This window comes from Theropithecus gelada, chromosome 8, assembly GCF_003255815.1.
Source record: "Theropithecus gelada isolate Dixy chromosome 8, Tgel_1.0, whole genome shotgun sequence".
NCBI classification, from domain to species: domain Eukaryota; kingdom Metazoa; phylum Chordata; class Mammalia; order Primates; family Cercopithecidae; genus Theropithecus; species Theropithecus gelada.
Genome location: NC_037676.1, coordinates 1396259 through 1421148, shown reverse-complemented (window position 1 = coordinate 1421148; position 24890 = coordinate 1396259). Strand labels below are relative to the sequence as shown.

Below are 24890 nucleotides of genomic sequence, written 5' to 3'. Positions count from 1 at the left end.
CTTGTGCAACAATTACAGACAATTCATCAAGGAAAACAAGACCAATAAATACAGAAAAACACCTTCAAACCTACTCAAAAGCAATATAAATCCAAATGAGATGCTAACAGAGTGACAGGGATTACCAAGAGTGTGGGGGACCAGGCACCCAAACAGACCATTAGGAGAGGTATACACCAGCACTAGCTTTTTGAAGAACAATGACGTTATTTACCAAAATGTTAAAATATGCATGCTTTTGACCCAGAAATTTAACTTCTGGGACCAGATTCTTATTTCTTCTCACATGTAAGCAAAAATATTTGTACGAGGAGGTTGTTTATACCTACAATACAGCAGTACTATTAATATATAAAAAATGAAAGAAAAAATCTGCAAAACAAGTCCAATGTCTGTCAAGGAAGCTGGTTTTAAAAAAACATTACCTTTCATGTAGCCAGGGAAAAGTGTCCTAGATATATTATTAAGTGCATAAATGATTCTGCTGAACAGATCTACAATGCCATTCATTTCAAAAGTACTATTTCTTAAAACGAGTTTAAGAGACAAGAGTAAGAGGGAGGAGTGAAGGAACACAGGAGGGTTACCCAAGAGCCTGCTAGGCACAGGAGAATGGGAGAAAGAGCTTTTCGCTTGTCACTTTATCCGTCTACAGAATTTTTCTAACATGAACAATTACTCCTTTGATAACAAAAATGTTTTTCAAGGATGCTCTGCTATTTCAGCATTTCAAAATTCTACGGATTGAATTTCTCAAAATGGAAAGAGATTGAGAGCCATGAGTCAGGTCTATCAGGGGTCACTTTGGGAATGCTGGAATTCATTTGTGAAGCAGAGGTGCTGGGATAGCCCACTGGGTGGTGACTGCCAGTAGGCGTGAGCTTTGTGCTTCTCTCACACGGCCACTGCTTACCTCTCCAAGGCTCGCCTATCTGCACACTGTCTTGCAAAGTATACTTGCATGCAAAGTGCATGTTCACTCCTGACTCCTATAAATGAGGGGCAGGCCTCAAGGTCTTGTGTTTGCTCTTAAGGACTTAATGGGATATTCAATATTCAATAGCGCAGAGTGTGCCACAAAGTGAGTGATAATCAATTGTTTTTTCATCTCTTCCATCCCAGAGACAAGGCCAATCTAGGCGCACTGCTGTTGCCACAGACTCTTTCAGTGATCTTAAGACTCCAAACCCAGCTCCTTTGAAAATATGGTCTTGCCTTTTTATGGGACAACCACTATTACAGACAGAAGACATGAAACCGGTCAGGCAGTCCGGTATCCTACGAAACTATTTGTCCATTTTACTTTACAGAGCTCACACTTGCCCCAAATCAACACTAACCAGAGATAGAATTCTTTAGTATATAGCTGAACCATTCATCCGGACGACAGGAGGCATAATCACGCCAGCATGACTAGATTTTGGCCCTCACAGGCCCCCTCCACCCGCCCAAAATGACAGGAGTCTCACAATTACAGTTTCGTTTCTGACGACTAGCCAATGGATGTGTTAGCAGGGGCAGGTATAAGATTTCAACATTTTTTCCATTGGCACTCTTATTTAGAAAATAAGATATTCTTTAGATATCAGGCCAATTCTTTAGATACTAGACCACTATAATTGGTAAATAATGTCATTGTTCTTCAAAAAGTTAGTGACAGCTTAAACCTCTCCTACTGGTCTGTTTATCATTGGTAATCACTGTCAATCTGTTAGCATCTCATTTTGGTTCATATTTATTTTGAGTGCAGATTGACTCATACTATTTAATCTGACTTGGACCCTCACTAATACTTGGTATGGTTGATTCTGTTTTCCAAGCGAAAACTAGGCAGGAAAAAGTAACACACAATTCATTATCTAGCAATGGAATAAACAAGCTCACTAACACAGTAAGTTAAAATTTAAGTGATTAAAAAGCCCATGCCTCTGCCGGGCATGGTGGCTCACACCTGTAATCCCAGCACTTTGGGAGGCTCAGGCAGGTGGATCACCTGAGGTCAGGAGTTCCAGACCAGCCCGGCCAACATGGTGAAATCTCATCTCTACTAAAAATACAAAAATTAGCCAGGTGTGGTGGCTCACGCCTGCAATCCCAGCTACTTGGGAAGCTGAGGCAGAAAAACGGATTGAACCTAGGAGGTGGAGGTCGCTGTGAGCCGAGATTGCGCCACTGCACTCCAGCCTGGGTGACAGAGCGACTCTGTCTAGGAAAAAAAAAAAAAAAAGCCCATGCCTTACACACAAATAAAACTATTTACAGTATTTCTCTTGACAACTTGCTTTAAGTTACCAACAACAATCTGATTACGAACCTTGTCATTATAAATATAAACTAAAGGTTTTTTTAAAAAAAAATCAGCGAATTCTTTGTTGACAAATACTGTAATCCAGAAATCTGCTTTTCTACTCCATATTGGACAGTCAACTAAAGTAGTCACATTGCACAGGGATATGCCCCACCTTCGAGACCATCTGCTACAATGTGAAGCCTGACAAAGCTTCTATGACAATATCATCACCAACCTCAAACTGGAACTAATAGAAATAATCATAATGGATATACACGGGGATTAAAAATTCAAGTGTGCAGAGTTTAAGATACTTGATTATATAAAGATTAAAATACTCAAATATATCTTTATGCATATATACATGTCTGTATTTCATATTTTTCAAGAGGTTGAATCTCCTGAAGAAATCTAATATGCACCACCACCCCGGGAAAAAAAATGAAAACCGAAAAACAAAAAACTCTCCTTATCTCAGTGTAATGCCAGACACTATTTGGAAATAAACACACCTAGGCAGTTCCAGTGTCCCGTGGTCCCCACTTGGCATCTGCACTGTGCTCTCTCTTCTGGGACTGCCCTTCCCTCCCTTGTGATGTTCTTGGCTTGCCACCTCATCTCAGCAGAGGATTGGCTCCAGTGCCACCTGCTCAGAGGGACCGCCCTGAGCAGCCTCTCTAAAACAGTCCTGTCTCTTCATCCCATCCCTAGCAATCTCTAGCCCCCTCCTGTCCTGCTTGAGCTCTCTCCCTAGCAAGATTTCCTACAAACATACTGTATTTTTACTTATTTACTTTATCTTCCCTACTAGAATGATTCTAATTTCCTGGCATTTACATATGAAACTATAGTTTAATCATTCGAGGGAGAAAAAAGCCAACCTTAACGTTATTCTATTATCAAGCATATTCATCTTACCAAAGAGGAAACTGAAATCCCTCCGTTTGGCAAAACACAAACGAGGATGTGGCTAAGTTTCTACCCTTCATCTCTAATGGGACTCTTGAGATCATCAATAACTCACTCAGCTGTGGGGCCAACCTGATGTGAACACAGTACACACATCCAGTGAAACATGGGATGTAACTGGCAGAAATAAGCACATACATTTTTTGAAGTAGAGAAGTCACAGGCAGAAGCTGAAAAAACAATTATATAGGCGCCATAGAATTAGAATAAAAATCTTTGTCAAAGCTCAACAAAATACTGAAATTGATTGGTAAACTGATCAAGCAACTATAAAAGCCAAACTGTGAGTACAAGAGCACTTTAGGGTTCGTTGAGGTGAACAGAAATGAAAAAGAAGAAAAGAGAGTTTAAAACACTGCAGGTGGGTAGGAGAAGGTTGCAGGGGAGGCACAGGAAGCCCACAAGAGGAAGCAAGAGCAGACAGGGATGAGAAGTGGGCAGTGAGTAAAAGATGGCTCCATCATTTCCAGGGCATGATGAAAATGCAGGGCACTTTTTAAAAAAAGTATTGATGCCAGTAGGAAAATGTGAAAGCAAGCGTGGGGCCATGAGGGAGTGCACAAGTCACGTGCCCATGACTCTGGCCTGCTCACTCTGCTAAGGACCAAGCTGAGGACCGGAGGCGAGGCAACCGCTGCAGCTCTTCTTGCAAGAGGGGCCAGGCAAGCGCGGACCATCTCCTTAGGTACAGAGACCCTAGCACCCCACACGATTTACAGGACACATCAAGGCCCAAAGACACCTTCAGGCGCGCCCAGGTTACTGTTTTTAGGTAAAGGGGACGGAGGACAACACACCAAGATCTATAAACATAACTCCATGGTTGAGTATAAGATTAATTACCACAGAACAGTGGGAGATTACTAGGCAGGAAACATACAGTACTGTGAAGTTTTGTTGCAGGGCCATAACGGAGATGATCTGAAGCCTGTCACCACCCAGGGAAGATCCTCATGGCTTCCTGAGACCTACGCACTCTAACTGAAATACCTAATAAAGAACAGCAGGAAGGACGGAGAGGACTTCTCCCTGTTCCTTAAGTGCAGTACAAATTCCATATCTGCAAAAAACTAAAAACAACTGTGTTCCCTTCCCCAATCCTAAATTCCTCTCTGGGTTAAATATTTCCATTTCTGTCTACTGTTCTACATCTATGCATCTGTACCTACATCACTCTTCAGTTTACCAAAGGCTGTCATAAAATGTCCAGGACCCTCTTAGAATGTTTAGTACAAAGTACAACAAAACGGATGCTCTCCCGTGTTCTGAGTACTATACTTCTACCCATGCAGCCTAATGCCATGTTGCTTCTCTGGCACTACCTCCTAGTAACTCACAACTTGATGGAAACTCTAAATCTCTTTGTCTTTCTCGCAAATACCAAGTAGGTCTGCTCTTCTACAACCTATATTTTGGTGTTTTTTTGATGTGGTTTTTTTGTTTGTTTGTTTTGAGACAGAGTCTCGCACTGTCGCCCAGGCTGAAGTCAGCTCACTGCAACCTCCGCCTCCCAGGTTCAAGTGATTCTCCTGCCTTAGTCTCCTGAGTAGCTGGGATTACAGGCGCACACCACCACACCTGGCTAATTTTTGTATTTTTAGTAAAGACGGGATTTCACCATGTTGGTCAGGCTGGTCTTGAACTCCTGACCTCGTGATCCGCCCAACCTGGCCTCCCAAAGTGTTGGGATTACAGGCGTGAGCCACAGCGCCCGGCCTACTTTGGCAGTTTTTAAGTGATAAAGTACAAAACTCTACCTTCTGTTATGCTATATTTTATCTTGTTTTTGGCCTATCTTTCCAACCTACTCAGTTACTGAAATTTTTAGTTCTAAAAACAAATATGTCATTTTTCTGGTTTTCGATTATAGAGATTCAAACTTACAAAATGCTCCTTCATTTTACTTCTCAGCTTTGCAACGCAGGGTCACGTCACTTAAGGAAAACACCTTATATCTCACAAGAGGCCTTCTAGAATTGCAGTCACCTGCTGAATTTCCAAGATCCAGTGACTAATTCTCACAGGGTCAACAAAAAAATCTATTAATGAACAGAGCCATCTCTGGAGTCACTTTTAAAGGACTGAACCACTGGACTAAAGCCAAAATGCCGATTCGACAATGTTAAGTGAAAATTATAACAGCAGAGACCAGGAGATGTTAGAATCCTGGGGCCAATGTATGTGCCCCTCCCACAAGCCCCACAAACAAGTCATGTTGGAAACTGATATAAACCAAAGTGACTCAGATGATGGAATCATTTGCTCAATGTGTTCTCTCCCTGCAGGCACGCCACACAGGAAATGAAGCTGTAATCCAATGTTTAGTGAGCAAAGAAATGAAAGCAATTGGTCATCTAACATATATTTAACAACATCAGGGTAAGTTTGTCTTGTGTATCACTCTTTACAACAGGGTTATACTCTAGGACAGTGGAGTACTAAGGGTACTCTAGGTGGTACTTGGATAAACATCAATGAAAATTGCATCACTTTCATGACTAACCAACTCCCTTCCTGCAATCCCACTTCTTAATGAGATGTACTAGAATTCCACCAGGCTGTGGTCCGATTCGGCTGGCCTGGAGGTGGTTATTGTGTCCTACAAGCTCTGGAGTCGCACTGGTTGAGTTCAACGCCAAGCTCTACTGCTTTCTTTTCTAATTATGTGATCTTCAACAAGTTACTTATCTTTTTTAAACTTCAACACATAATAAGTTACCCATCTTTTCTAAACTTCAGTATTAGTTTCACTATAGCAGATGTAACAAATTACAATTACAATTACACTTATCAGTGGCTTAACCTAACACAAATCTATCATAGTTCTGTGGACTAAATGAAGGTGTCAGAAGGGCCACATTTCTTCTGGAGACTCTAGAGGAGAATCCACTCCCTGGCCTTTCCAGCTTCTAGGGACCACATGTATTCACTGGCTTGTGGCCCCTTCCTCCACCTTCAAAGCTAGTGGTGTAACATCTTCAAACCTCTCTCTAGTTCTGACCATCCTGCTTCTCTCTTTTACTTCGGAGGCCCCTTGTGACTACATCAGGCCCATCTACCCAGATAATCCTGGATAACTGCTTCATCCCCAAATCCTTAATCACACCTGTAAAGTCTCCTTTCCAATGTGAGGTGACATATTTATAGGTCTGGGGATTGGAATGTGGACACTGTGGGGGGCACCATTAATGGATCTACCCAGGGCTATTACAGTATAGTTTTAACACTGATTTGATGTTAATCAGTCAAAATTTAATGAAGCAATACAATTTTATCTTAAAATTTTGAATACTGTTACCCAAGGAGGACACGGCTATTTCAATGCATAGTTCATACTAAAATTAGACTGCACTTTTCTATTTCAGTTTTCACATAAAATGACATGCATTTGATTTATCAGTGGAGGGGAAAAAATAGAAGAGTTAAGCAATCAAAGTCTTTACGGCTTTACCAATTAATATGGGACTAATTAAACAACAAATTAGCTAGTATAAAGTTAATATGTAAAGGAGAATCTGAATGTTTGGTTGAGTTTTTTCTATTAGAAACAGGAAACCACACTGCTCTGGTTTTCACCTTACCCCACTGGCCAGACCTTCGCACTCCCCTTAGCTGGATTCTTCTCCTCTCCCTGACCTCTAAAGCCCCAGCGCTCCCAGGCTCAATTCCCAGGCCTTCCTGTCTACACTCACTCCTGTGGGAAAGTCATTCAATCTCAGGGCTTTACCAATCTCAGGCTTTACCATCTGTGCTGACGCTCCAGATCTTATAGGTCTCAATCAGATCCCTGAACTCCCGTCTCTATCACATCTGCCTACCTGATAGCCCATCTCAGATGTCAAATAGGTATCTGCATATTCAAAACCAAATTCCTGATCTTCCCGATGACCATAGCCTGGTGGAATTCTAGTAGTACATCTCATTAAGTGGGATTGCAGGAAAGGAGTTCGTTAGTCATGAAAGTGAGGCGGTTTTAATGATGTTTATCCAAGTACCACCTAGAGTACCCTTAGTACTCTACTGTCCTAGAGTATAACCCTGTTGTAGAGAACGATACACAGGATGAAATTACCCTGATGTTGTTAAATGGCTATTCATCAAATAGCTATTCCATCCCATTAAAAATCTTAGCATCATCCTTTCCAACTTACTTTCCCTCACATCCACTATGCCCATCAGCTGACCAAATAAGCTCACCTTCAAAATATATCCAGAATCTGATCACTTCCTACCACCTCCACTGTTACCATCTTCAGCCAAGCCACCATCATCTCTTGCTTTGGTCACTGCTAACTGATTTCCTTCTATCCTTGTTCCCCTGGCTTGTTTAATACAGCAGCCAGAAAGTCTTTTTTCCAAAAGAATTAAGATTTTTGGTTTGTTCTGTTCTCTCTCTTTAACTGAGGTGAAACTTACATATAGTGAAATTAAGCAGATCTTAGGCTTCAATTCAATGACTCAGATGGATCCATGTAATCAAGACCCCAGTCAAGACAATACTTCCAACTTTGGGCTATGAAGAATACAGGAGTTTCTTTCAGAGTGATGGAAACATTTTGCAACTAGACAGAGATGATGGTTGCTCAACATTGTAAACGTACTCTTACATGCCACTTAATTGTTCATTTCACAATGGTTAATTGTTACGTTACGTGAATTTCACCTCAAAAGGCTCTCTCTTTATTTCTGTGAGAAAATACCCCTGATGTAAAAAGCTAAAAGGTTTAGCACTGCAGCTGTATCATTTCAGGCATCAGGTACTTAAGTGATTTTTCAGTTTTACTGATGGTACTTAACAACAAAAAAATCGTATCACCACCAAATGTTTCTTGAGTGGTTCACCCTTGGCTTTAAATGTTATCAAACAGTGGAGAGCTGCTCTCTGCTTCCACAGGAGGACCACTAGATGCCCATCTTCAAGAATCAGTAACTAACTCTAGAACTCAATGAGAATATGGATGGCACACAAACAGTCATGGAATACCATGCACTGTTAAGAAGACGTTTCTTAAAATATTATATACACTTAGTGTCAGACACTTTATACGTTACAAAACCTTGATTCTACCAGAATTTTAATTCATCATAAATCTATGGTTTCAGGATTTTGCATTTGCATCTAACTTTTTAAATCGATGTGGGAAGGAGGACAGGAAACGGGACACAGGGATCTTTTCTACCCAGCCAAGCCAACTGTCTTTCAAGCATAATCCTTTCCATTTTCTGCCAGTTCACAATAAATGTGTGAAGACAATTCGATCTTCACTTTTTTAAAAACCAATCTCAGCTGCTTGATATATAACAGAAGATGAGGAAAAACGGTATCTGAGGTACAAAGCTCAAGTGTCAATCTGAATTCTTAGTTCCAGATTGAATGGGAAATCCCTATCACATTTCTTACAGAAAAGGCCTGATAATAAAGTACTGAAATTAATTCTCCAAAGCCACAGAAAGGTAATCTCATTACATATTCAAAACACACACTTCTGAAAAGACAAGTAGGTCCTTTTCACTTCTAGAACTAGACAGTGTTTAGCATTTAAGGAAGTTAAGTAACGCTATTTTGTGACTGGTTGTGTGTATGTGTGTATGTATTTAGGGTTATTAAGATGTGTGCACTCAGTTTACAGTTTAATTTTTTTTAATGCTTCCAAAATGACAGATTTTTCAGCAAATAGTTAAAATTCAGTTCCTCTTCAGTTACTGGTCAAGACCTAAGTTCAGGATTTTTACGTTTTCCAAAGCACAAGTGTTTTATCACCGTATCTACACTAAGCCATGTAGTAGTGTGATTGGTCTTTAAAGCATCCATCCACTCTCCTTGGAACCATCAGGATCAGGGGCGAGAACCAGGACATGTGTGTTATACACAGATAGTGCAATGGACAAAAACAACAAAAGAAGGGTTCATTAAAAGTCTGCACCCAAGTGCTGTTGTCTCTGTTGACTTCCTTAGGCTAAAGGGCTAGGGGCTGCCTACTATGGCTAAAACTTGGCCTTTTCTCCCTCCCCTGTTTTTTGTTTGTTTGTTTTTTAAAGTAACTATCCCTACCTAAGGATGATGTAAAAGGCCACTCAGGAGCTGGTATCTCTTTCAGACAAAGGTAGAGACTGTGGATCTTCCATCTATCCAGCAAGCCAAGGGATATGCTGACCAAATGAGAAGTACCACGGACGCCACAGGGGGCCTTTGTAAAGAACACTGGACCCACGTATGTACACAACTCCCAGAATCAACACAGCTTCAGGACCCCAGTCCCCTAAGTATATGCCACTTGACTGCAGCAATGGTAACAGTAACCTTGTGGAGCAGCAAATGTGTCCCCAAATAGTAGATTTTATAGTCAAACTACCTAATTCTGAGCAGAAGACCAAGAAATGATGTCATGACATCACATACAACATAAGCACATCTCATAAATCGCTAGTTATGTAACTGAGGACCCTGTTTTAGAGACGCTATCCCAGGGGATTTCTCTTCTAGCTGTGGATGGTAATCCTTGTTCACAGCTATAATAATCTCAATGAAAAAAACACTCTAAATACTTGGCATTGTATTGAATTCAGCATTTGTACACTCTGGTTCATGTCAGTGAGCCTCCTTCATTTTCCCTAGCTTTATAGTTCCCAGCCTTTTTCTTTATTTGTTACACAGATGATTCAACTGTATCCTATTTCTGTTTCTTTTTTGGTTCTTAATCTGGATTATGCCTCTTTAGCTTCCTAAGTGGAAATGTGTGTGAATTTAGGAACTGAAATTTACTGGAAAGATATAAGATACAAGAAAGAGTAATTAACATAGAAGGCATGACGGAAATCATTTTTTGAGTTTTTCTTTATTTTTGATGTTAAAGAAGAAAATTCCTGAGAAACAAACTTCATGATGTCAGTAAAGCTAATTTTTAAAAAAATATTTCTGAATGGTTTAAAAGCATAAAATTGAAAAGGTAAACAAAGGTACACAATAAAAAGTTTTCCTTTCATCCTTGTCATTAGCCACCAGTTCTCTTCCCCTGGAGTAGCCAGTGTTGTCTGCCTATCCTTTTACACAGTGATGCAACACACTCACAACAACATTCTGGTCAATGACGGACCACATAGCTAATGGTAGTCTCAAATGATTATTCACACTATATTTTTACTATACCTTTTCTATGTTTAGATATGTTAGATACACAGATATTTGCCTTTGCATTACAACTGCCTACACTATTCAGTACAGTAACGTGCTGTACAGGCTTGAAGCCTAGAAGCGACAGGCCATACCAGACAGCATAGGTGTGCAGTAGACTACCTCATCTACGTTTGTGTATGTCACTCCATGATGTTGGCGAAGAACCCCTAACTATGCATTTCTCAGAACATTATCGTTAAGTGATACATGACTGTGTATGTTTTTTCCCTAGAGCTGCTGGCTCAAAGACCCATTATCTTCTCTGCATTCTGTGCTCTGATATAGTGGGTCTCAAACTTCAGCACTGCTGCACTCCACTGCCCCGAGATTCTGATCCAGTAGGTCTGGTGTAGGGCCCTAAAATCTGCATTCCTAACAAGCTCTCAGGTATGCCAGGCCCACACTTTGAAAAGCCCTGATCTAATAAAATCAAGTAATCAATTGTTTTTGAGACAAGGTATCTTCAAAATCAAAGTGAATGCATCACAGTCACAGGTGGTACTTAGAGAGCTACTGTCCAAACAACACTATTCCGCAGTCTATACTAGTTTCCTCTCAACCAAACCTAAATAACTTTCTTTTTTTTTTTTGAGATGGAGTCTTGCTCTGTCACCCAGGCTGGAGTGCAGTGGCGCGATCTCAGCTTGCTTTGCGATCTCAGCTTGCTTACCGCAACCTCCGCCTCCCAGGCTCAAGCGATTCTCCTGTTCAGCCTCCTGAGTAGCTGGGATTACAGGCACCCGCCACCATGCCCGGCTAATTTTTGTATTTTTAGTAGAGACGAGGTTTCACTATGTTGGCCAGACTGGTCTTGAACTCCTGGCCTCAAGTGATCTGCCTACCTCGACCTCCCAAAGTGCTGGGATGACAGGCATGAGCCACCACGTCTGGTCAACTTTCTTACTTAAAAGCTGTCATACCCAGTAATGGCTTAATCTTCAACTTTTACTTTCTTCATACTGGCTTTGTCCCTTCATTCATACACACACACACACACACACACACACACACACACACACACACACACACACACATTTTTTTTTCCTTGGAGGTCTTTTTTTTTTTTTTTATTAGTTACACTTCTTTTCACCTGTAATGCTTTCTATGATGTGCAAAAAAAAAATCTTCCAATGGAGATGGCAGAAATAGATGCCCTAAGGACAAAAGTTCCTCTTCAATTTAGACTAAAAAGATACAAGTAAAAAAGAAGAGTTAAAAGTAAATTTACACATTTTCGAGATCAAAAACCTCTGTAAGAAAAATTGCAAAAAGTAATTCATTTGACATCTAATGTTCTAGTGAGGAGATAGTTTCAAGTTGTACTGCAAAGCAAACATACAAATATAGTTGGCTTTAAATACAAGCGTACAAGGGAGAGGGTGCGGGTACTAGGAATTGAAATTTAAACACACATTTATGAAAAGCTTATTGCTTTCAGGCATCAGAACTAAGGTATCAAAATATGATCATTGCTCTGTTTGTAACCAGCTAGAATCACAGGTTGACAGATCTACAAAAATACGGCATCAACTTCACATCAGGCCCTCCTTTGTGAGAGGCAAGGTGGAAGTGCACTGCAGCGATACTCATTCCTCTGTAATGATGAGGGCCTCTGAGCTGGACCTAACTCAGAGGACCCTGGGGCACAGCATATGAACAATACCCTTAAGATCTGCCTCCTTGAGAGAGGGCAAAAGCTAGGATGAGACCAAGCTCTCCTTCGGAACGTCCAAGACCTTTCAGAGTATGGACCTTGAGCTGGCGGGAATGGTGTTTCTCTCAGAGTACACACTCTCCAGGGAGATTGAAAAAAGGAATAAATGCTAACACAGTACAGGCTAGGACTCAGCAAAGAATTGTGTGTCTAAGAATAGACTACCCTTTGCTGGGAAAAGCATGCTGGCAGGGTTATACCTCCTCCTTTGGAAATAGGGAGGCAGCTGAAATACCCTATGTCGAAAATCCTCCTTGTTCTCAATAGCCTGATTCCTTTTAAGACCAATGTTACTTCCCTAAGAAATGTCAGGTCTTACAACCACCCCACACCCAAAACATAATTAACTCTATGTTTTCTATTATATCATAGACCTATTCAGATCATGTCATCTTCTACTAAAACCCAGCAAGACTTCCTCTCATTTATGGAATAAAGTCTAAACCCCATGACTTTGTCTATGGTGCTATTCATGACCTGGTCTCATCTTTTTTGACCTGATCTTCTATCAAGTAGCCTCATCCTGCAATTACTTACACTTCCCCTAAAGCATCCTTCAGGCCCACAGCCCTGAGTCTCAGAACATGCTGCTGTTCTATCTAAATGGCTTTCATCACCACACCCTGGTTCCTGGTTCATTTAGAGAACTCTCACACTCTACATTCAAAACAGACAAGCTTCCCTTCCTTCATGACACCTTCCTTGCCCACCCTTACCCTCTCCTCTATGTCCCTACGCAACCCCCTCCCACCTCCTTCATAGCACTGATCACCGTGTGTGTTACTGCTGTCCATCTGGATTACCTCCTTTTCCATACCCTATCCCAATGCTGTAAGGGCATGGAAAACAAAGACTTCTGTCTTACGTATCTTTGGCCAAAATTAGCAAAAATTAAAATATCTGAAACTAGTAAGTATCTGCAAGGATACAGAGAAATGGGTAGCATCATACACTGTTGGACAACTTGGCATTGACTACTCCAAGTGGAAACACTGTACAAGTTACAATTCCATGCACTCATTTCTGTCTCCTATGCACAATGGCAGGCATTCAATGGGTGCCATATAAATGTGTGGAATAACATCTTCATTTGTTAGATTTTTAGGGAACTGAAACACAGAAGACTTGCATTTCGTATTTTTTTTTTTTTTTTAAAAAGATTGGATGGTCCTTTTTACTGTGAGTGGGAATGTAAACTGTTACAACCATTTATGAAGGCTATTTGAATACATACACACACACACACACACACACACACACACTGCCCCAACACAAATTAATCTACTAGGGAAATAATCATGGACAATACTATATTCACAAAAATGTATGCTGTGGTGTTATTTATTTATAACAGCAAGAATTAGGAAAGGCCTAAATGACCAATAACAGATCAACTAATTAAACTATAGTACAACCACAATAAAATGCCATGCACCCATAGAAAATTATATCATAGAATGAGATTTAATAATACAGAAAGATATTTCCATTACACTCTGCTAAGTAAAAAGGCTGGCTACAAATTTTGATTATATTTGTTTGTTTCTTTAAAGTATATATGTCAATACATGCATAGAAAAAGCATGAAACTTTTTAATTGACAAAAATATTAAGTTTCTGCCATCCTGTAATTTAGAATCTCCCCCATGATAGATAGCATAGAGTTACCAAAAGTTAATCATGATTTATTTACAGTTTAATATTGCTATCTTTAAACATCATTGTAACGATCAGGACTTAAAGACCCAAAGAAGGATGACTTGTACTACAGTTTAATTAGTTGATCTATTATTGGTCATTTAGGCCTTTTTAAATTCTTGCTGTTATCAGATATCAAACTATATTCTAAAATTACATTAATTAAAATAGTGTGGTATGAACAGAGGAACAGACAAATGGATGAATTCATGAAAAAATGTCTGAAAACATGTACATGTGTAATTTCTGAGGTGGAATTTCAAATAAAAGGAGAAAAAATTAAAGAAGGAAAAGGAGAAAAAAGTGAAAAAATATCATACAGAAAAAAATTTCATATGAATTCAAGATCTAAATACTTAAAAAAGAATAAAAGGAAGACTAAACAAGATAAAAATACAGAAAAGTACATTTTTAAAAGTGGACAATCTTTCTCCCAAAATGCAAAAAACACTTAAAAAGGTTGATAATATTTTAAAGGAACAGATTCATATATTGCTTATATAACTCAAAGTTACCAGTGTTTCGACAATTCTAAGGGGCATTCTTTTATCTGTGGAATTGAGATATTTCTTACAATAGATGGCACCTTATAAATTATTGCCCTTTTTTTTCTTTCTTAGAACATAAAAACTGGTGCATCCCACCACCGGAAGTATCTGCAAGCCAGTAAAAAAGGGTGAAAAGCTTTATGGAACTTTATGTGTGGGACTTACATGCTGGTTTCCTCCATTACTATGGACTGAATGTTTCTGTCTTTCAAAAATTCCTGGCCTGGCGCAGTGGCTCACGCCTGTAATCCCAGCACTTTGGGAGGCCGAGGCAGGTGGATCACCTGAGGTCAGTTCAAGACCAGCCTGTCCAACATGGCAAGAGCCGTCTCTACTAAAAATACAAAAATTAGCTGGGTGTGGTGGCGGGCGCCTGTAATCCCAGCTACTCGGAAAGCTGAGGCAGAAGAATCGCTTGAATTCGGAAGGTGGAGGTTGTGGTGAGCCGAGATCGCACCACTGCACTCCAGCCTGGGCAACAAGAGTGAAACTGCGTCTCAAAAAATAAAAAAAATAAAAAAATAAAAAATAAAAATAAATAAATAAATAAATATAAAAAATTCCTATGCTGAAGCCCTAACCCCCAATGTGATGGTACTTGGAGGTAGGGCCTTTAGAAGGTTATTAATTAGGTCATGAGGATGGAGCCCTTGTGAGTGGGATGAGTACCCTATCAGTAGAGATGAGAGAGATGATCTCTTTGCCACGTGAAGACAGCAAGAACGCATTCCCTCTGCCAACCAGGAAGAGGTCTTCACCAGGAGTCAACTCGGCTGGCACCTGAATCCTGGACTTCCCAGACTTCAGAACTGTAAGGAATACATCTCCATTGTTTAAGCCACCCAGTCCATGATATTTCTGTAATAGGAGCCCAAACCAAGACACCCACACAGAGAGCACCTACACACAGTGTGGTTACAGGCTGCATCATTTCTTTTTCTTTTGGCATATTTGCATATTGTCTAAATTTTCTACAATGACCCACCACACGGATTCTTTTAAAAGAAAAAAATGGTAAATATGAAATAGAATAGTGGCGTTGACCCTTAACAGGAAAAAGACGGCAGAAGACACCATGTCACTTACAGTAGACTACACATGTGTGTGAAATTTGTAAATAAAAGATGAATACTTATGTCACCACCTTCCTCTCCGATGTTTCTGAAACCAGAGCATATATGGTTAACCTTGCTCTAGCTCCAGTCCATCCATCCATCCATCATCAGGCTAAAACATAGAGCTGTAGGCAGTGGAGAAGAGCTGTATGTGGTGAGGAAAGTGGGAGAGAGGAATTCCAGAAATGTCTACTAAAGCAGTGCTTTAAGTTTTAATTCCTTCAAGAAACCAATACGTATCGGAGCATAAGTGAGAAAAAGAAAATAACTGTAAAAAATACACAGGAGTCCGGGGCAATAGAAATCTTTCTTCATTCACATATTCTAGAGAGAATAGTGAGAAGAAATTCTCTCTCAAACGTGGACAGCCCCTCACATCTTGAGCCTTCATGGAAGTCTTATCTAAGAATAGAATCTCTGCTACACTAACCTAGGAGAGGGCCAGGCAACTGCTGCCGTATACCCATCACCCCAGTGTTCTGGAAGAAAAAGACGGCAGGGAGAAGTTCTCTTTAGAACCAGCTCTTCTACACCAAATGAACTCAGGAGACAATGAATGAAAACACCATTCCACGGTGTGAGCGATGCAATGTGAAGCGCAAGCAGCAGAGTCTGCTGAAGAAGCTACTCCCCTGAAATAGGAAAGAAGAAAACCAGTTGGCTCTGAATCAAATCCTGTTCCGGTCCTTTTTCTCTTTACCATTTCCCCTTAAAACTCGGGCTTTCTGAACTGCACCATAATTCTAGGATCTTCAGTTAAGGCAAATGAGGATATACTAGAAAACACTGATATATTAAGTAAACTAAAGAATAAGACTTAATTCCAAAATCCTATTTTGTGACACAACTTGCCCTTACACAGTAAACCTACCAAGCTCATTCTCTCTAATGCCCTGATGAAGCTGTCAGCAACCCCTTCTACCTCTGAAGACATCAGAGCAGAAGGGTGGGCTCCTCCATCGCTGTCTTCAATGTAAACAACATACTTAGGGAGAATGCTTGCCTCTACCATGGAATCTGAGTACATGCCATAAGCACCTGCTCAAACCTGACTTTAAGACCCCTTCCAGAAAGATATTATAAATGCAAAGATCATATGGAGATCCTGCAGGTACTTCAACAATGCATCACCTACTTAGGACACAGGTATGTGATGTCTCATGTTGAAATGTTAGCAGATGATAAGACTCTCCCACCATTTTCTCCCATTAGTATGAACAACTATGAATTAGAACCACTTTATTGAGGGAACAGGACACTGGTCAGGCATCTAACATAAAGAAACATCACCACATTTTATGAACAAGTTTCTAGCTGTTAACAATTATCATTATAGGATACTGTAGGTACCCAAACTGTAGTGAACAAGTGCTGTGATTTAATGTCTCTCTCTACCATTGGCTCTCAGATGGTTTGGCTATATGAGTTTTCCATTCTATATTTGATTTCAGATTCTTACTAAAATAATTAAGCAGAGAAAGTGTTAAGAAGAAAAACTGTCTCTTATTTAATTTTAATCCTCCCTCCTGGGCCTTCCCCAACTCTATGCAACAAAGGCTGCATCAGTTTTTAAAAATAATCCGTTTTTTAAAACATCAAAACTCAAATATTCTTACAACCAAGGGGTCTCCAGGTTGATGAAAATGGGGAGATTATGATTCCTATAGCCAGAAGGACAGTTAAATTCCCAGTCCTCTGAATTTTCACAAAATGACTAATTTTATTTGAAGTGTTCTATATTCCTAAATAGACAAACTATATAAAACAAATAACATATGTTCCAAAGCCCGAATATTTTTACAATGAAGTATCTGGGCCATTTCATTGGCATGCTAAAAAAAAAAAAACAAAACAAAAAAACAAAAAACCAAAAAAACCTGACCTCAAGATGAAATTTTCAATAATATTCATATTCACTACTATCTAGTTAGCTAGTGGCCACATTTTGGATGATTTTCAGTTACTTGTTAATGATTAATAAAAGCAATTAGTTCTCTAACCCACTCTGTGGCGATTTCACAATAAAACCATTAACCTTTAAGAGTAAATGCAAATTATAAAGCTTTAACAGGCAATTTTACTCTCTTGGCATCCATGACAAGGTGTTATTTTATAAAACATTCTTTCCTCCATGAAATAAGATAAAATTATTCACTTTTCTGTACAAAATTATAATTTTCTCTAAATGAAATATAAAAGCAGAATAAGTAGCAAAACCCGAACTCATAGACATCATTTGAATCCTGTCAACTCCAAGGCACAGGCAGGTAGGAGGCAGTGACCAGGCCCCAGCAGTCACTGCCCCTGCACCAGTCACTAGAGGCATGGGCTCTCGGGAAGGGAGAACCCCCAACAGCCTGGGGCACTCACTGAAAAGCACAGCAGACCCATTTCTCACCAGCAGCTGCTACTAGGAGGGGTCTGGCCACTCCACAGAGCCAGGGAGCACAACCCAAGGGACTAGACAAGCCTCCCCTCCAGGAACTGGAAAACAGATGCTCCAGGGCTACCGCTCCAAGCCAAGGCCTCACACTGAGGAGAAAGCGCTGGGAGTATATTCAAAAAGGAGCAAAACAGGGACATGGACAAAGAAAAGGCAGGTAAAACTGGGAGAAGAGAAGCAGGAAATCTGCACAAAAGCCACAGCCGAAGGAGCTCTAACAGGGCAGCGTATACCTCTCTCAAGCCTCCTTCCATGAGTTGAGGAAAACTAGCGTCACATACAAACAAGCACCAAAAGCACTGAGGTCAGACCCCACACAAAGTTACTACAAGAGAAAGATTTAAGCAGCAAAATCCCCACAGACAAAAAAAGCACACTGAGGAAAACACAATTCAAACTGAGCTAGAACATGTTAAAATGATACAAGCCATGAAAGAAGGTAAGTCAGAATGATTTCCTTTTTAAAGTTCAAAAAACAGGCAAATCTCTAGGAAGTACAAATAAAAGAGAAACTTGTTTTATACATAAAGATTTTATGGAAGACAAGAACACGTAAACACAAAAATGCTTTAAGAGAAACAGGTGGCTCAAAGAAGAAAATGTTTTAATTAATAAAAATGAAGAGATAAAAAGAATGCAAGAGAAGAAATAAATACTAAAGACAGGCAAAGAAGATCTAAAACAGGTAACAGGAGTCTCTGACTATAAAAGCAACAATGAAGCGATGGAACAGGGCAAACACTGAAGACTACAATCCAAGAAAAGTTTTCCGAATGAAAAATGATCTGAAGCTATATACTGAGAGAACATAACACCTATCTAAGACTATCAACCACAAATGGCTAACACCAGATTAACAAAAAGTCCTTTGGGTGTCGAGGCAAAAAGGCCACGTGACTTACAGAGAAAAATATCACTGCATATTTCCAGCAATAGCTTATGCCAGAACGAAACAGAGAAACATATTTAAGATACTTAAGGAAAGAAAACGCAAGCCAATAATTTTATCTCCAAGAAAAGTGACCTTCAAGTATCAAGGGGATAGTTATCACTATGCAAGGATTCAAGATATGTTGTTCTTAAGAACCCTGCCTGAGAAATCTCCTAGAGAATAAGCTTCAGAAAATCAACATCACTCCAAAGACATATATGAAAGACTGCTATGAGTATAAACTGATTACACAGTTACTTGCAGAATCAAGTTAAAATGAGAGCTAAGAGGCAGAGATTATAACATGTGATGGCTAAATGCTAAGTCAACATAGTACAACAGACACATAGGAGAATGGGGAGAACAGATGCAAAAAGACTTTAACTGTATTCGGTAGTCATAATGGAAGTTATGTTATTTAATAGTACTGAATAATAGAATAATAATAATAATAGAATAATAGTACTGTTATTCACAGACTTCCTATGTGTATTGTGGGACAAAGCGAATAAGTAATTCTATGTTAGTCTATCATCACGTGTTATGCACTGAACATGTCCCTCCAAAATTCCTATGTTGAAACACTAATCCCCAACACCACCACAGTGGGAGGCAGGATCCTTGGGAGGTAATTAGGTTTAGATGAGGTCATGAAGGTAGACCCCCATGATGGGATCCATGGCCTCACAAGCAGCCTTAACTAATGCACCATGTGAAGCTGGAAGCCAGGATTCTCAGTGTAGAAAAAAGAAAATAGAGCTGTAATACGCAAGACATGATGCAAATGTCCTGCAGTCTTTAGAGGATAGGTGGCTTGCAAAGAGAAGTCAGATGCATACTCTTGACATGGACCCCAGCTCTGAGGACTCTCAGACCAGTGCTCTTGGCTCAGCAACCAGGCTCCAGTTGGTTACGTCACTGACGGCTCCACAGCTCTCCCCCAATACGAGCGATTGTGTGCACAGTATCAGGAGTGGAACGGCAGCTCCTGATGGGAGCCTACCTCTCTCCTTAGCCCTTGACTGGTGACGCTAGCCACACTCTCAAAAGGATGACAACTGAGAGGAAAAAGGTCCAGGAGTATAACCAATCTATGCTACTAGAAGGCAGGACGGTAATTACCTTTGGTGCAGTGGGGAACGGGGAGTGACTGGGGAGGGGTCTGGGGTGCTGGTGACGTTTTGTTTCTTGATCTGGTAACTGGTTATAGGGATGTCACCAAATTACCACTCTGAAAATCCTCCAAGCTGGACATGTAGGATTTGTGCATTTTTTCCATTTATATACTATATTCCAAAAAAAAAAAAGGAAAAAAGGAAACACCAAAACAAGTTGTTCTGAATTGGAAGTAAAAATATCAGTATGAACTCAAGATGTTTTATTTTTATACACACACATACATTTCAGCCCTGTCTGCTGGGAAGGCACAGAAGCAATGATAAACCCAGGAACAATCTGCATCCAGCATCTATACTGAGGTCTTCAAGTGTCATTTCCAATTAAATAAAACCAGCACTTCTTTGAAAATGGTTGATTCTAGGCCTGGGCAAGAAATGTAGACAACAAACCTGAAACATCTTGACATACCAGACAGCAAGAAAGCTAAAAACACTTTAAGGTCTGATCAAAAGGACTCAGGAGTCAATTTAAGGAGGCTCCCTCTGGCCAACTGGTACAGTTTGGATGTTTATCCCCTCCAAATCTCATGTTGAAATGTAGTCACCAGTGTTGGAGGTGGGGCCTGGTGGGAGGTGTTTGGCTCATGGGAGCAGATCCCTCATGAATGGCTTAACACCATCTCCTTGGTGATGAGTGAGTTATTGCACTGAGTTCACACGAGATCTGGTTGCTTACAAGTGTGTGGCACCCCTGCTCCTTGCTTCAGCTCTTGCCATGAGAGATGCCTCCTCCCCCTTTGCCTTCCACCATGACTGGAAGATTCCTGAGGCCCTCACCAGAAGCAGATGCTGGTGCCATGCTTCTTGTACAGCCTGCAGAACCATGAGCCAATTAAACCTCTTTTCTTTATAAATACCCCATCTCAGTTTCTCCTTTAGAGCAACACAAGAACAGCCTAATACATCAATGATGGAACAATGTGAGCTTCAATGAGGATGAGAATGACAATGAATTGTAACTTGTCGACTATGCTGAAAGCTCTGAGATCTCAATGATTTTTTTTTAAAAAGAAAAGAAATGAACTGGTCACCTTCTAAGGATGACAGGAAATCAGTTCATTATTTTGAAAGCTGTGTAAATAAAAGGAAAGAATCAAATATTCATCTTGACTTTCCTAAATAAACTCACCAACCAAATAGATGAGGAGAAGCATCTTCTTATACAATTATTCCAGGTAATAAATGAAAACAGAATGACAAAATCAAACACCACCATTTTACAGTCTTTAATAAATAAATCTAGGCAGTGAGCATCAATAGGAAAGAAAGAAAGAAAGAAAGAAAGAAAGAAAGAAAGAAAGAAAGAAAGAAAGAAAGAAAGAAAGAAAGAGAAATAAAGAAAGAAAGGAAGGAAGGAAGGAAGGAAGGAAGGAAGGAAGGAAGGAAGGAAGGAAGGAAAGAAGGAAAGAAGGAAGGAAGGAAGGAAGGGAAAAGAAAAGAAAAGAAAAGAAAAAAAAGAAAAGAAAAGAGAGAGAATCAGACTGTATGCATTCTGATAAAAAACAAACACTGCTCAAAACTCCCACAAACATCAGCAGTAGGACTGTGCCTATGAATAGCCTCTGCAGTCTGGCCTAGGTGACACGGCAAGACCAAGTCTCTTATTTAAAACACACAAAAAAGAAAAACACACTACAACATATAATTTTACTGAAGGGATTAAACCCAAATCCGACAATGTAACTGGATTCTGCTGCCAATCTGCAGAAAACACAAGAGGACAGAGGAACATGTTGAATTATACCAGCAGAGCACAGACTGAGAAACGGCATTAAATGGCTGGAGTGATACCTACAGATCAGGAGACTTAAAAGACAGAGTCTAAAAACATTGCCAAAACTAAATTATTTAGTGTCTAGGAACATATGATGGGGTGAAGGAACTATAAAGAAATGTAAAGAAGCAACTACTAGGAAAATCAGAAGAGTGGTTACTTTGGAGGAAGGGAAGGGATTGTGATTAGGATGGGACACATACAGGAGTTTCTGATTTCCTGCTGTGGTCCTGGATAGTGGCTAAAGGGGATTCTCTTTACAATAATCCGGTAAGCTACTGCATTAGACTCTGAGGGCTACCATAACAAAATACCGCAGACTGGGTGACTTCAACAACAGAAATTGATTTTCCCACAATTCTGGAGGCTGGAAGTGCAAGATCTAGGTCTCAAATGAGTTGTTTTCTCCCGAAGTCTCTTTTCCTTGGCTCACAAACAGCCACCTTCTCCCTGTGTCCTCACAGGGCCTTTCCTCTGTGCATGTGCGTCCCTGGGGTCTCTTCCTCTTCTTTTAAAAAGTTGCCAGCCAGACTGGATTAAGGCCAACCCTCAGTGGCCTCGTTTAGCCCTAGTTACCTCTTTCAAGGTCCTGTCTCCAAACGCAGTCACACTGGGGGTTAGGGCTTCACATATGAATTTGCTGAGGGGGCTTGAGGGATGCACAATTCAGTCCATAAACGCTGTACATATTTATTTGATGTAGTTTCGTTTTACAATAAAAAGGGGTGTGTGTGTGTGTGTGTGTTTGTGTCTAAAGTAGGCTTTTCAGGTCTTCTCTGCTCCCCCCCAAAACCCTCCTGAAATAAAGGAACAAGCAAGTGTAACCCCAGAAGGAAATACAGAAGTGATGATACTAGATGAGAGATGGTCACATATGAGAAAGTGGAAAGAAGACAGAGGGGTCCGCTGGAGCAAAGTCGAGAAGCAGGAAGTAGACTCAAAACTCAGAACCCCCAACATGGCACATGTATACATATGTAACAAACCTGCACGTCGTGCACATGTACCCTAGAACATAAAGTATTAAAAAAAAAAACAAAAAAAAAACTCAGAACCCTAGGAAGTTCAGGAAATGAAAGGACCAGATAATCTGGAGACCAGGGTGCAGGATGGGGCTAAGAGCTTGCTTGGTAATGATTTTGACTAATGAGCAGTTTGAGTCCCAGATGCTTTTCTGCAGCAGTTACCTGTGGGTAACTGTCCTCCCTCACTCAGGCAGACACCTCGATATCTGCTCTCCAGATATAGACCCAAGTATAAGGTGATGTTGGGAGCAAGCTCTCCCAAAAACTGACCATAAACTGGCCCCAAAACTGGCCATAACAAAATCTCTGCAGCACTGTGACATGTTCATAATGGCCCTAACGCCCAACCTTGAAGGTTGTGGGTTTACGGAATGAGGTCAAGGAACACCTGGCCCGCCCAGGGTGGAAAACCACTTAAAGACATTCTTAAGCCACAAACAATAGCATGAGCGATTTATGCCTTAAGGGCATGTTCCTGCTGCAGTTAACTAGCCCAACCTATTCCTTTAACTCGGCCCATCCGAACTTTTTACACTGAGAACTACAAAATAATTGCTAAGATAAAGAGGATCTAAATAAATGGAGAGACATGCCATATTCATGGGTCAGAAGGTTTAATATTGTTATGATTTCAATTCTTCCCAAACTGATCTACTAAATCAACACAATCAATCAAAATCCTAGCACACTGTTTTTGTAGAAATTAACAAACTGATTCCAATAAGGGATATTTCCCATAAGGGATATTTTTAGTTAATTTAATACCTATAGAAAGAATGCTAATGACTGGTTTGCTGTTAATAAATATGTGGGTAAATCTCTGTTCGGGGCTCTCAGTTCTGAAGGCTGTGAGACCCCTGATTTCCCACTTCACACCTCTGTATTTCTGTGTGTGTGTCTTTAATTCCTCTAGCACTGCTGGGTGAGGGTCTCCCCGACTGAGCTGGTCTCGGCAGGGTGAGGGCAAAGTAGCAAGCCACCAAGCTCCTTCCTTCTTTCCTCAAAGCCCTGCCTGAAACATTCAAAAACTACGTTCCATTTTGACTCCATAAGATAATTAAATAAAACTCCTCATCTCCAGAGCCCTGCCTTGTTCACATCCTAAACAAAGACAGCTCAGTTTGGAGGAAGGAAAGGAAGGAAGGGAAGGAAGGGAGGAAAAGGAGGAAAGGGAGCGAAGAGAGGGAGGGAAGGGAGAAAGAAAGGAGAGAAGGGAGGAAGGGAGACAAAGGAGGAAGGAAGGGAGAGAAGGGAGGAAGGACGGGAGAAAAGGGATAGGACGGAGGGAGTGAGGGAGGAAGGAAACAAATAAACAAACAAACTACCTGAGCATCTCTAATCTGAAAATCCAAAACCTAAAATGCTCCAAACTCCAACACGTTTTGAGCAACAACATTACACTCAAAGGAAATGCTCACTGGAGCATTTTGGATTTCAGATTTTTGGATTAGATTTTAAGATATTTGCATCATGCTCAACTGGTAAGCATGATGCAGATACTCCAAAAATCCAAAAAATCCAAAATCCAAAACACTTCTGGTTCCAAATGTTTCAGATAAGGAATGCTCAGTCTACACTAGAAAAGTCTCCAAGTCTCCCAAAACTAAAGATAATAATTTTCTTTGCTGAAAAGGCTAAGAACCAAACAAAAGATGAAGAGATCCATATCAAAGTACATTGTTATAAAACTTATTTGTAGATGACAAGATCATCTACAGAGAAATTCCCATAGCCGCTACCAAAAAAAAAGTTTCTGAAACTAAGACTTAGCAAGATTGCGGGATATGTCAAGATAAAAACATCAATTGTATTTCTATAAAAATAAACTATCAAAAATAGAAATTAATAGGACAATGACATTAATAGCATCAATAATGAAACAGAGATAAATCTGACAAAAGGTGCATAAGAACTTTTTACACTGAGAACTACAAAATAATTGCTAAGATAAAGAGGATCTAAATAAATGGAGAGACATGCCATATTCATGGGTCAGAAGGTTTAATATTGTTATGATTTCAATTCTTCCCA

At 40.2% G+C, this 24890-nt stretch overlaps 1 protein-coding gene across 1 annotated transcript in view; it reads right to left on the bottom strand.

The window, feature by feature from the left end:
* Positions 1-24890, bottom strand: part of XKR6 (XK related 6) — a 299342-nt gene that overhangs the window by 216415 nt on the left and 58037 nt on the right. The window lies entirely within an intron of this gene.